The 13719-nt window shown below is 34.5% G+C and overlaps 1 long non-coding RNA gene across 1 annotated transcript; it reads left to right on the top strand.

Annotated features, from left to right (window-relative positions):
- Positions 1-623: 623 nt before the first annotated feature.
- On the top strand, positions 624-12902 carry LOC128314317 (uncharacterized). The gene is made up of 3 exons (XR_008295823.1): positions 624-884; positions 10862-11007; positions 12173-12902. It is a non-coding gene; the product is annotated as an uncharacterized LOC128314317 (long non-coding RNA).
- Positions 12903-13719: the final 817 nt, after the last annotated feature.

Raw genomic sequence — 13719 nt, 5'->3', positions numbered from 1 at the left:
AGATGGGAGACAGAATCCCAAGCAGAATCCCAAGCTGTCAGTGCAGGGCCTGACACAGGATTCAATCTCATGAACAGCGAGATCCTGACCTGAGCCAAAACCAAGTGTCTGGACGCTTAACTGAGTCACCCAGGCGCCTCTGTGTAACTCTTAATATAATTACAACATTTATTTATTATTATTACATCGTATGTATTCAAGTTAATTCCTAATTTAGTTTTTGTGACTCATGTGTTATTTGCATGTTCTACTTGGATATTACCGTTTTGACAAACACAATTGAGTTCTGTAATTTGATCTTCTGTCAGTCTTTTTTAATGGTCTTATTTGTTCCCTGGTTTAATCTTTTTTCTCTGTCAATGAGTGGCAATGGGCTGTCTGGTCTGGCTGGTTCATACAGTAGAGCATGTGACTCTTGACCTCAGAGTTGTAAATTTGAGGCCCACATTGGATGTAGAGATTACTTAAAGATAAAATCTTAAAAAAAAAAAAAGATGAATAGCAATGAACCCCAGGGCTAAGAGCCTCAGGCACTCCAGAACTATAGTCAACCATCTCTGCTGACTTTCAACTGGCAATGTCTCTGAACAAAGTCTCAGTCATAAAGCACTTACGGAAAAAACAAAAAACAAACCTGGAAGTATTATTACACTGTAATTCATCAGCTCTGAGTAGAAGTTAGTTCCTTCTTCAGGAGTCCTTTATTCAGCCCTGATATTTTCATACCAACATGAAAATGAGTGTTTGAACTTATGGGAAAGATGTAAGAACAGAACTTAAAAGTTCTTCTCCAAACTCCATCTCCACTGCTGATCTGGGGGTGCTCTGTCACCAGCTGCCACCACTGCACACAGGTTCTGGGAAGTCCTTGATCAACTTTGCAGGTACTCAGGTTTACATTTACTACTCAGATGCGTGCCTCTACCTCACTTCTGTAGTTTAGTTAGGACTGCTATCGAGGGAAGCACTCAACAGTTAGTTCATGCTAAATCACCATTTCATGAACAGGAAGACCTTATGTTTGAACTTTCAACTTATTCTTCATAATTGTCTGAAGATTTAAAAATTGTGAAAGTTAAAATGCGTTGTTAATGTAACTACAAAATGGTCTTAGTTTATATAATGATTAAAAGTAAACCAATTTAGGGGTCTCAGGGTGGCTCAGTCCGTTGAGTGTCTGACTTCAGCTCAGGTCATGATCTTGCAGTTCGTGAATTTGAGCCCCTACGTCTAACTCCGTGGTCACAGCTCAGAGCCTGGAGCCTGCTTTGGATTCTGTGTCTTCCTCTCTCTCTGCCCCTCCCCCTATGGTACTATGTCTCTCTCTATCTCTCAAAAATGCATAAATCTTGAAAACTTACAAAAAAGTAAACCAATTTATTGTTAGGAGTTTGCAAGCTCAACTATCAGGGAAAAAGGTAAAAAAGATAATTTTCTTCTCCTTTAAGAAATCTTTCCAGATTTTCATTTCTGTATTAAACTGCTCCAATAGAAAGAATATAGTGTTTCGCCTAATTGTGTGTCCATTGCCTAAGATTCAGATTGACAATTTTTAAATATTTCAGTGTCAATATTACTTCAGGGCAGTGATTTGATTGTAAGTGTCTCTGTATACTAGGCCTGAGAACAAAGCCTACCAGATAAAGGAACACACTATGTGTGTGTGTGTGTGTGTGTGTGTGTGTGTGTGTGTATACACACACATGTATATATGTATGTAATATATAAATAACATAAATTATGACCACACATTTGCTGATGAATAATCACAGAACAAGAAAAAATCATATTTTGGGTATTTTATACATTATTAAAATGCATTATTAGGATTAAAAGTGATAAATCTTACTATTTATATTAGATCCTGGCCCTGCTAGTTACTTAGAAACTACGTAATTTGAGTCAATAGAATTAACCTCCCTTTTAGGTTCTTCATGTAAGAAGAGGGGAGGGATAAAACCTACCTGGTATACTGTGTATGTGCTAACTTGTAAAAACAACTCAGTATAGATGGACTTCTATAAAACAACTAGTGCTGATTCTTCACAAATGTCAATGTCAACAAAGAAATCATAGCTGAAGCATTTTTTCTAGATTTAAGGAAAGCTAAAGACCCATGAAAACTTAACACATTTCATGTTCTTTTCTTGTATCCCAGATTTTTTTAAACAGTTAAAAAGGATACTTTGAGAACTGAGGAAATGTTAATATTGATTTTCTATGAGAAAATAATTAATGTTTAATGATTAATATTGTATTAACCAAGATGATAGTTACATTTCCATGTTTGACTAAAGTTTATAAGGAGGCTTCTTCCTGCCTCTAGGCCTCTAACCTACCTCATACTCCAGCCCCTGAGAGAATCCAGAAGCCCTAACCAAAGAGATCCCTTCTCTCCCTTTCTTTAGAGGATTTTCTTTAGAAAACTTGTAATTGCAAATTCTTTTTCTGCTTCTTTGAGATGTAAATCTTTTTAAAGCCTCTTGTCAGTTTTATAAAGGAAGACTTTCTCAAGGACCTTGGGACCATCCCTTTGAAATGTAATCATCAAGAAAGGTAGAGACCCTATCTCCCAGTCTCTGTGGGAGAGTAGGCACCTAACTTTGGTGGGTGTCTTGCTTCAAGCTATAAAACCATGTCCTGTCCTGAAGATAAGAGAGTTTACTTTTCCTTTTGGTAAGGCCAATTAGCAAACAAAAAAGGCCTCCCTCAGCTCTTAAAAACTCCAGTTTTTGTTTTTGTTTTTGTTTTCCAGTGGAGTTGAATTCTGTGTTCTGGTCTCTCTCTACTATTGCAACAACCTTGAATAATTTTTTTCTTACTCTGTTTACTTTTGACTGGTATAATTTTTGCTTTACTAGTATTAGCATGAACTTTTCTGAGTTCGTTAATTGTATTATGACTATGTAGGACAATGCCCTGTTATTAAAAGGTACTTTAAGTCTTTAGAGGCAAGATATTGAATAATATACAACTACCTAATGGTTTGGTGAAATGGCAGTGTGTGTGTGTGTGTGTGTGTGTGTGCACATGTAAGACCCAAAACCAGAGACAAGAAGAGGGAGGGAGGAGGGGCGGGAGAGGATTAGAGAGGGAGAGAATGAGGGAAGGAGAGGGAAATGCTGTTTAATGATTAGAAGGTGAAATAGAGTAGACACAGCCTTTATGAGACAGTGTATATAATCCATTACCACATCTGCTATAGTGACTCTTCAGGAATAGTCCTCTTTATCCCTTATTAATTATAAGAAAAGCTGTATTTCTATTTAGGAGCTCACCTTTTTTTTCTTATAGAAAAAATAGATTGATCAAACATACATCTAAGTATTGTAGTATATAATTATGTTACCTGTAATCTATGCCTTGGCGTAGTTACCATTTGAAATACATTAGTAGAATCAGCATAAGAGACTTGTTTCCTGAGCAAATCAAATATCATTATTGAAATCTGTACCACAGAGTATGCCAATTACCCTGAGCTATTAGAAATAAGTTTTCACTGGTGAAATAAACGGTTCAAAAAAGTGGTTGGGATTCACTGTTCTTGTTTTTAAGAGTATCGGTTTTGTAGGACTCATTCTTGTTGTATGAATCAGCTATAAGAAACTGGAAAACAGAGCATTCTACTGTCTCTTTGGCAGGGATCAGACTCTAAATCCTGTTAGTACTGGCTATCTCCTACTTCACAAAGAACACTGTCTTCTGACCTGATTTCTTCCTCTGGATATAGTGTTGGCTTTCACTAAACCTACTAAAAACAGGTATAATGCATTAATGACAGAATTTGATCCAAGACTTGCTTTTATTATAACATTCTGCATGTTGGTGAAATTGGGAAATATCTCTGTATAGCCTACCACTACAAGACACTATTATTTACCAAAATAACTTGACAGTTGTGAACCATCACTAGATTGACTTTGTTTTGTTTGTAACAGTAGCTCATACACTGTTGTGAGAACTGAAACACAATACATATATGTTGCTCATAATATTACCTATTAGATTTTAAAAATTCAATAAGTTTCAGGTATTATTTCAGGTTCACATTAAAAATATTTGCTACTTCATACCAAAAATCTTGATATTTATGAAAAATCCAGTCCTGTCACCCAAACAAACTTTTTAGTAATACACTTTATCAGTCAGCATTACTGGATTACTGAATTCCCCCAGATGGACCAACAGAAGGGACCACTTACAGATTTATTGTCAGGGTTAGAAGAAGACTAAAGGCATCATGAGATATCCAGAAAAAAGCAACCATGGGATGCTATTCTACATCCAAGTCTATAGTGTTGAGAGGAGAAAACATTGTTACAAGAATGTACTAAGGAGTAGACATTGAAGAGCTATATTTCTGGCAGCAAAAAAACTACTTCTGGAGATTATGTGCAAAAATGAGAATAGGAAAGAAATGGCTCCCCTCCCCTGCCCCACCCCCCGACCACTGGTCTCCTGTCAGTAACTTCCATATTCTAAATAAAACAGAAAGATGACATAGCCCACAGAGTTCCTTCCCCAGGACTTACCAGCAAGGCAATGAAAGATGAATAATCTATGTATAATGCAATTAAAAGATAAACAGTCCACATACTTTTATTGTCATGTGCAAATTACATGAAGTGGGGTCAAAAAATTCTAAATAGATGGCAAACTATATAAGCTATTCTCTAATATTTTTGTTTGTTTAACAGTAACACAAATATTTAGAACCAGAATGACTGGCAATTAATGTTTTGTGACAGGTTAGTTCGAGCTTCAACCCAAACTGTTAACGCACCCTACATATTTGTAAATAATGTTTTCATGCACCAAGGCTCTAAATTTCTATGACTATATAAACATCTACACTGATGTGGACATTTTTTTCTTCAATGTCTCATTTTACAATGTCTGGTACTTCTCTGTCTAAAACAAATGAGTTCTCATTTGACAGGTGATAAAATAAAAGCTTCATTTGCCATGACATTAAGAAAAGTTCTTTGTTGTTATTTTCTGTCACTGTTTCTGCATCAGGCTGCCGCCCCCCCCCTTTCATCCAAGTCAATAGTCTGTAGAATGTAATCGATTTTATGGTTCTATTTTCCTAAAACTTAACTTATGGGAATTAATATTTTATATAGGTTTGTATTGGTTACAGAGAAATAAGAGGTGGTGCATTTAGGGAAAGCACATTAGCCACAGATAAATAGAGCATTCCACTGAATGGCATATCTGATATCTATTCTGTACTGGATCTTGCTAACTGTATTTTCAGAGGGTGTTTTAAACATGATAGTGGGATGCACCAGTTTGAGTATGATTGAATGTTAGAAAGGGCAAGGAGAAAACAATCATTTCAACATTTAGGGGATATAAATGCAGTTTTTCACTGTAGAGAAGAAAATAAAATATAGACATTTAGCAAGTGAGGTTTCTAGTCCTGGAATTATTTTTTAAATATATTTTTATTCGAATGAGAAAGGATTGGAAATTTCACCTTATTGGATGATAGGCATTTTTGAATTCTTTTAAACATATTAAACTTTGTACTGAGATGGTATTAAATCATTCTAAAACTGTTTGATCCTTTCTGGTCTTGTTTTTAAAACTTGCTAGGAATCACAATAGCAGTGTTTTGTCCATAGCCAATCATTCTCTACTTCTGAAACAAAACACTTCTAACCCTTCTGAATGCCCAATCTGATACTCAGTGAATCAAGGTTTTCCAGGATCGTTGGTGGGAAGAGGCACGATTTTCACTCTTATGTGAATACTGAATACTGTTCTCTCTAATATATTCTGGACATTCTTTCCAAGCATCAGGTTGTTAGTACCTTACCCATGTTTTCTGGGCACTATTCTTCTGCATATTTGGAAATGACACTTTGTAGATTTCCAGAACTCCCTCTCCACCCAAGTATCTCCCCTCTGGTATGATGTTCAGTGCTCATGTCACTTCACTGTCCTTGACCATCCAGGCAATCTTCTCAGCCCAGGGAGCTCAATGGACCTCATCTGAATTATCCATCCCTGCACCACAGCTTGGAAACTCTCTTGAGGTAGTAAGTTTTGGCAACAGAAGGACTCACATTATTTGTGTTTTTGTCTGTCAGAGATCATTGTCCTTCATTGTCTCATGTTCAGTGTCTTGAAAAATGTTGGTTCATGTATTTTGTCTGACTTATTGCCTCACATGGATATGTTTTTTATATCCTTTTGGTCAGAAGCAGAAGTCTCTAGCATATTTAAAATCTGTATTTTCTAACTGCTTCCTACTAAAATATACGAATGCAATTGATTTTTTTGTGTAGGTTGGCCTTGCATCCCATGATCTTCCTAAATTCATATCTAAGTTCTAATAGTTGCTTCTGATTTTAAGGAAAAATGTCCATTATTTCATTATTAAATAGAATGGTGGGGTGGCTATTGTGTTTTCACAGATGCTCTTTGCCAGGTTGAGTAAATTATAGTGTTTCCTTAGTTTTCTGAGAGTTTAATTTATATCATTAATAGGTGACATTGTATTATATTATTTCTCTGAACGTTTAAGAAGATCATAAGTCTTTGTCCTTTAAGCTATTATGTTTAATCTACCAATATTACAAATGTCATTAATTGATTTTCAAATATTAAATAAATCTCACATTTCTAGAGTTCATTCTCCTTTTTCAAATTGTATTGTTACTTGTAAAAAGAATTCAACTTTACAATATTTGGGTGAATATATGTGTATACATATATATATATGTATATGTATATATATATATTCATGAGAGGTATCAGTCAGTTATTTTCTCTTCCTGTCCTTTGTAATGTTTACAATTTTTCTGGCCTCATGGATCAAAATAGAAAGTGTTTCCATTGATATATTTCATAATAAGGATTGCATAGTGAAAAGTTACTCCATTTCCCATAATTTTACATGTCTTTTGATTCAGTTGTCAATGGCAAATTATAACACTTGCTAAATTCCTCTCATTATTGTTGTTATATAAAGTAAAGTCCCTTGATTAGGGCCTTCGTTAGGAAAAGGAGTAAATATAATTTTTATATATCACTGCTCTTATGAATTTTTATGTTTGCTTGCATTCCTGGTAATAGCAATGGATTTTCCTGAATAATTTTAATATAAAATTCACTTATAATTATATTCACTTAATTATATAAGTAAATTTTTTAAATATTAAAGAATAAATATTGAGGATGGCATGAAGAAAAGACACAATTTGTTAAAGCAGCATATAACAATAGAAACTTGGGAAACACTCCATTAGTACACTGTATCCTTATACTAACTGCAAATTAATCAAAACATGCTAATTTTATTGATAAGGAAATGAGGATTAGAGAGGATAAATAACTTCTTCAACCTCATAAAGCAAGCAAGTGACAAAGATAGGATATAAATGTAGTTCCTCCTGTCTTTAGAGCTTTACCTGTTAACTGATACTCTATTTCTAAATTATTTTGCTGGAAATTTTTTTCTTCTTAAGAAATAAGAAATCACATCCATAGTTTTATAATAGCAACTGGCCAGGTATTCCCAGAACTGATGTATTAATGGCACATAGACAAAACTTAAAACTTTATTGTTTTTAAGTCGTGCCGAATCACGTGTAATGGCAAAATGCTTAGACCTATTTGAAGATTATGAAAATTAGATGTACTGTTAGACACATATACATGCTTTCTGAAACATCTGTTTGAGAAATATTGAACAAAACTTTTAAAAAATGCTATTACATAAATATATTAAAAGTATATCTTTTTATATCATTCCATTAATATCAGAAATTTATTACTTATCTTTTGATAAGGACCGATACTACTGTAGCATTTTGCAGGATTTCCACAGTGGCCTAGGTAAAGGCTTATTCAGGAGGTAATCTGGACCATGCCTGGTCTGCTGGTGATGAGTCCTTCATAGAGTTGGTCTTGAGCTTCCAAGACTTCCTCAGATTGTGGCAAAAAAGTCCACCTGTAAGGTAACATCCAGTCCTAAAAGGGACCTGGGTAGTTGGATTTTAGTTCTTGGTGAGGCCTATCAGGAAAAATTGGAAACATCAATTTGGAGGAAACTGAAAGAACTGAAAATTTGTAAAGGAACTAAAATAATTCAGACACAGAAACAGTATCCAGTCTAATTTATAGGACAATCTCAAAATCTTCCTCTCCCAAGAAGAGTGTGTTTTAGATTATGCATGGTTTTCTACTGAAACATAAAATTTCTCTCTACAGTCATTACCCCACATTTTTATTTAAAAAAAACTTCAAAGAAATGTATTCTTGATCATAAAATAAAACTTATCATATTTGGCCTGATTATTTACATAGGTGTAGCAAGAATGGTAATTTCCCAAGTTGTCCTTTTCCAGTTTTCTATGTGGGAAGTTTTCATAAGAAATCTCAGATCGGACTTTTAAAAGCCTCCTGAAGCCAAGAAAACAACTCATGTGCTCACCATGACATTTTACCTATATTACCTATAATTATGGATGAAAACCTCTCTTGTAGAAGTCCTTAAAATATCTTGATTCCTGGGGTTACCAAGAAGTGGCCTTCTTTATCTGTAAGACTCAGAACATATAAGTCCATGAGTACTTTAAGTCAGATACCAGGATAGATTCACACTGAGCCTATGAAAACAAGCATATTGCTGTGTATAAAACTTAGTAATAGTTCCCATATCCTGCAGGGATCAGACAAGGAGGAAAACATATGATTTAAAAAATGTTTAACTTCTGTCTACTAAATTATTATAATTTATAGATAGCTTAAGGAAAAAAAGAAAATACTTCCTTTTATATACAGAAAATATAACATTAAAAGATCACTAATATTTCATACAAAACCCACAATCAGTTCATTCAGTCCTATGTAATGACTTCTTGTTCTGTTTCATCTTGGCTTAGCAGTCCCATGAACCTATTTGCTTCTAGGTTACTGTTCTGGAAAACCTAAATCAGTCCAACTAATATGGTCTTAAAGTTGTTTAAGTGATTTCTTAACATATAGATGATGCGTAGATGCCTGTACCCAAAATACATGGTATAGTACTTTTGACCAAGACATACACTCATGCCTGTGACTGATTGGAAAAGCTTTCAGAGAAGTGTCAGAGAAAAACAGTGGTAAACATTCAGAAGTATTTACTGCTAATACACCTGGAATGTTTGTCAAATGGTTTTGTTGATCTCGGCTGGATTCCTCATATGTTGGGGTGTGGATAGTTGGCTATCGGCTTTTCTATGCTTCCTAGCCTAAGGCATGCCTGGATATCTGATGAGAGATGATAGACATGTGGAGTAGAGCCAAGTCACCCAATCTCGATGGCAGAAGCCACCAAGTCAAGAGTGATAGAGAAAGTTTAGGATGCAGGGATGGGTGAAGAATTAGAGCCATCAGTGAAATCAATCTATCACAAAGAACATTAAGTGATTCAGTATGTGTAAAGAAATTACATATGTTTAACAAATGAGTGAAATTTATTCTTTCTTGAATTGCGTAGGAGCCACGGAATGCCTCATATTCTTTCCTATACTTCTTCGTTAAGTATTTATAGATTACCAAAAGCTGTTCAATGTACCCTGGGGCTGAAAATAAATAACATCTTTACTCAAGAAGCATATAATCTTTAGGGGTTGCAAATGCTATAACGCATGGTAACCCATTGTATGAGTGGCATAAAAAATACAATGGGAGTTCAGAGAATGGAACAATCCTTGCTCACTACTGGAGGATGGGGATTGCAAAATGCTTCTTTGCAGGTGACATGTTAGCTGAAGCTTGACAGGTAAATAGGATTTCAATAGGTAGAAATGACAGGGCTTAGCTATTGCAGAAAAAAAAATGAGTGAATAAATGAAGGCAATAAACTATGAAGGCAAGTTTTGGAGAAAATCAATGACTATAGGGAACTCTAGATGTAGGTGCAAGAGTTAAATTAGATCTGTACCAACTTTATATAAACCCTGGAATTTTTTCGTGAAGTTGCCATCATTTTTTCATGCCTGCTATATTTTTTCTCATGAAATTTGAGGACATATGAAAACACAATATAGTTATTTTAAAATTCTAACTGCTTAAATTTGTGGAAGATTTTGAGTTTATACTGCTTATTTTTTCCCCAAGTTTACATTTTATTTTAAATGTCAAATGCATCACATGTCATATCTGCATGAATATTTAAAATTATTACATGACCCCAAATTTGCATTGCCAAAAAACACTTAATCATTGACATTCAAACCATTTAAAAAATTATCATTACGGAAAAGGCAGCAAATAGATCACAAAATATGAAAAGCACAGCTTATATTTCATTTCAAAAGAGTTGTCAGCATTGGGGTTAGTATTCCAGAAAAGACCAACCTAAGGAGCTTTCTGAGGACAACTCAAGAATTAAGAGAAAGATGTTAATGAAAAGTATGAGGACTTTGGGAGGAAAATACATTCTTGGTTTTGTGTCACAAAGACGCAGAGAAATGCGTTGCACAACATCCTTTAAAGACCCTAATAATCAGCCAGGTTTTAATTATTCTTACCGCATTAGTTTGAAATACAATTCTCTTAAAATTTAGTACTCTTTGAGGCTCTCAGCTTGTGGCCTGTTTTTATTTTCATTGTTATCATTGTATTTATTTTTTATTTATTTTCAGAGATAAATCAAATATATTGACCAAGTCAGGGCAGGTCTCAAAAATGTGTCAGAAAACTCAAAATTGGCAGTTAAAAAATTATATTTAGGGCTTGCATATCATTTATGAGACAACATTTTGCTAGTTCTGTTTTTATTCTATTTTATGAACACATGGATTAAATGTTCACTATTGAAATATTATATTAAATGGGTATGTATGTTTCTCTAGTCTTTCAGGAGAAGGGGAGAGTGCTCATGGTAAAATAAACATTGGGTATCGTTGGCATACATTGGCTGTATGAATCAACAAGGAAGCTGACCACTACATGAAACTAACTTCACAGCTAGAAAAGAGGCTTTGTCCAGAATTCAACAGTAAAGAAGTAATGAAAAGCATGTTATTCGTACAATGGTTTTTTTTTTTTTTACTAGAAGTTACTTTGATTTGATTATAACATTTTTCTTCTTTTAAGTAAAAGAAATCTGTAATTTTACTTCCCTTTTCAGTCACACAGAATATAGGCAGAGCTAAATAAAAGAATGTAGTATTGGTTTTATTTCCCACAGTTACTCCAGAAGTGCCCTTTGCTGCTGATCTTCTGGTTATGGAACTCTGAATCACACTCGATGATAATTATTTTTCTTGCAAATGTATATGCATGAAAGCAATATTGGTGCAACAATGGAAAACTAATTTTCTACGAAAGATAGAAATTATTTATCTGCTCTGAAGTAGAATCAAATACATTTTCAAAATCATGGGGCTAAAATTGAATCCAAACTCTAACGAGATTGTGTGTATATATCTATTTGAATATGATCCGATTTTTAAAAAGTATGCAAGGGAATTAAAAGATGTAATAAAAGAAAAAAAATGGCATCCTACATAGTTTAATCATATTACAGAAATTGCAGATAACACATATTAATGGGATTTTCCTTTAGATTATCAGACAATTTAAAAGATTCTGAGCAGAATTGGACTAGTCCTAACCAAAAGGTTATGGACATACAAATTCACGGGGAGATGTCCCAGGACAAAATACTTCTGTGTCCTTCATTCAGCAAAACCAAAAAGGAAAAACGAAGTTTATTTTATGTGTAAGCAGGTAGTTGGTTTTCCTGTAGTCCAGCCTTAAATCTAAACTACACTAACTTCATTATAGCTTCAAATTGAAATTATAACTATATTATCAAATACTATTTTACCAGTGAAGCCTGCAAAGGAAACAGATTTTAAAAGAAAATTATAAGAAGAAATAAAAAATGCTGAATATAAAGTATAAAAGTAAAGCCTAAGTATATAATTTATAATTTTATTTGTTACCTTTTGTTTCAGATTTTATATTTGTCCTAAACAGAAGACCACTAGAATTATAATGGCGTAGGCCTTTCTGAAATATGTAAATGAAGTAGTATATTAATTTTGCCACCAAGCAGATTCCAGGAGACATCGTACAACTAATACATTAGAATGACAATTAAGTAGAAGATACTATAAGGAACATATTTATTTGCTTGTTTTTTGTTTGTTTGTTTGTTTCACAGATGAGGATACAAGTTGTGTATTTGAATCTGATATGTGTGGATGACACAAATTTCCCTGCAAAAGTGCTTGGTCCAGGGCAATAGTTCTGAAAACCACGGGTACCAGTATCATAGCTCACCTGGAAACTTGTCAGAAATACAAATTCTCAGTTCCCATCCAAGACCTACTGACTCAGAAATGCTGGAAGTGGAGCTCAGAAATCTGTTTTGTAAAAAGCCTTCAGGTGACTTACACGCTAAAGTTTGAGAACTAGGGGTGTTTAAGGGGAACTAGTATTGTATTTCCTTTTCTTTTCTTTTCTTATATTTTCTTGTCTTTCCTTTTTTTTTTATAACAAGTGCCCTAATAATCATCACCCATCTAGCCCATCCCCCACCTACCTCCATCAACAGTTTGTTCTCATTAAGAGTCTCTTGTGGTTTGAAGGGAAACTTAGTATTTTTTTCACTGCCTGGTGTGCTGAATGCCATAAATCCATTACTGCAGGTACCAGAACAATCTTCAAAATAAATATTGCTACCCCAATTTTAGAAGTAAAAAGGGGCGCCTGGGTGGCTGAGTCAGTTGAGTATCTGACTTCCGCTCAGGTCATGATCTCGCGGTTGGTGAGTTCGAGCCCCGCATCGGGCTCTGTGCTGACAGCTCAGAGCCTGGAGCCTGCTTCTGATTCTGTGTCTCCCTCTCTCTCTGCCCCTCCCCCACTCATTCCCTCTCTCTCTCTCTCTCTCTCTGTCTCTCTGAAAGATAAATAAATAAAAAATTAAAAAAAAACAACATTCATGGATGTTAAGTAATTTATTTATTGTTACTCCTATAGCAAATATGAAGGATGCTCTGCCTATCATGAAATAGAGTTTCCTTTCCATACATCTAACTCTCCCAAAGGCTGGCTGCTAAGCTCAATCTTCATATAAATATGTACTCACTGGTTTTAGTCACTTTGTCAGAGCTAGCGGCTGCCATCCATGGAGAATTATGGATTAAGATCTATAAAGATAGAGTTTTGTTCTTTGTTCTCTGATTTTTCCAAGTGCTCTAACCAATGCCTAGCATATACTAGGCACTCAACACACATTCACAGGATGAAAAGAAATGGGGAAAAATGAGAAAGTACATTAGCAATCTCACATATATAATCTGAAATATTTCTTTATAACACATTTGCAGAATCATTATACACCTGCTCTGAAGAATGAAGTGACTAATATTAAAATCGATAAGTGATGCTTGCACACACACACACACACAGTAATCAGCGGACATTGCATTTGACTGGTCTATATGCTAATAAAATTCATTATTGTTCTCTACCTATTGTAGATTAGGTAAATTTTGAGTCATTCATACATGCATGTAAGAAGTTCTTTTTATATTCACTTCAAAGACAAAGAATTGGACAGAGAAAGTTAAAAAAAAAAAAAAACTTTCGGCAAAAGAAACGCTAATAATTTGGAATCCCTATGTTAACAGTCGGGTATTTGTGTACCACACACGGTACACAGTGAAACAAAGAAATCTTGTAAACCAGTTAAAGTGTGAAAAGACT

Source organism: Acinonyx jubatus, chromosome A1, assembly GCF_027475565.1.
Source record: "Acinonyx jubatus isolate Ajub_Pintada_27869175 chromosome A1, VMU_Ajub_asm_v1.0, whole genome shotgun sequence".
Classification (NCBI taxonomy): Eukaryota; Metazoa; Chordata; class Mammalia; order Carnivora; family Felidae; genus Acinonyx; species Acinonyx jubatus.
Note: the sequence above shows the minus strand (reverse complement) of the source record. Positions and strands in the feature narration are given on the sequence as shown.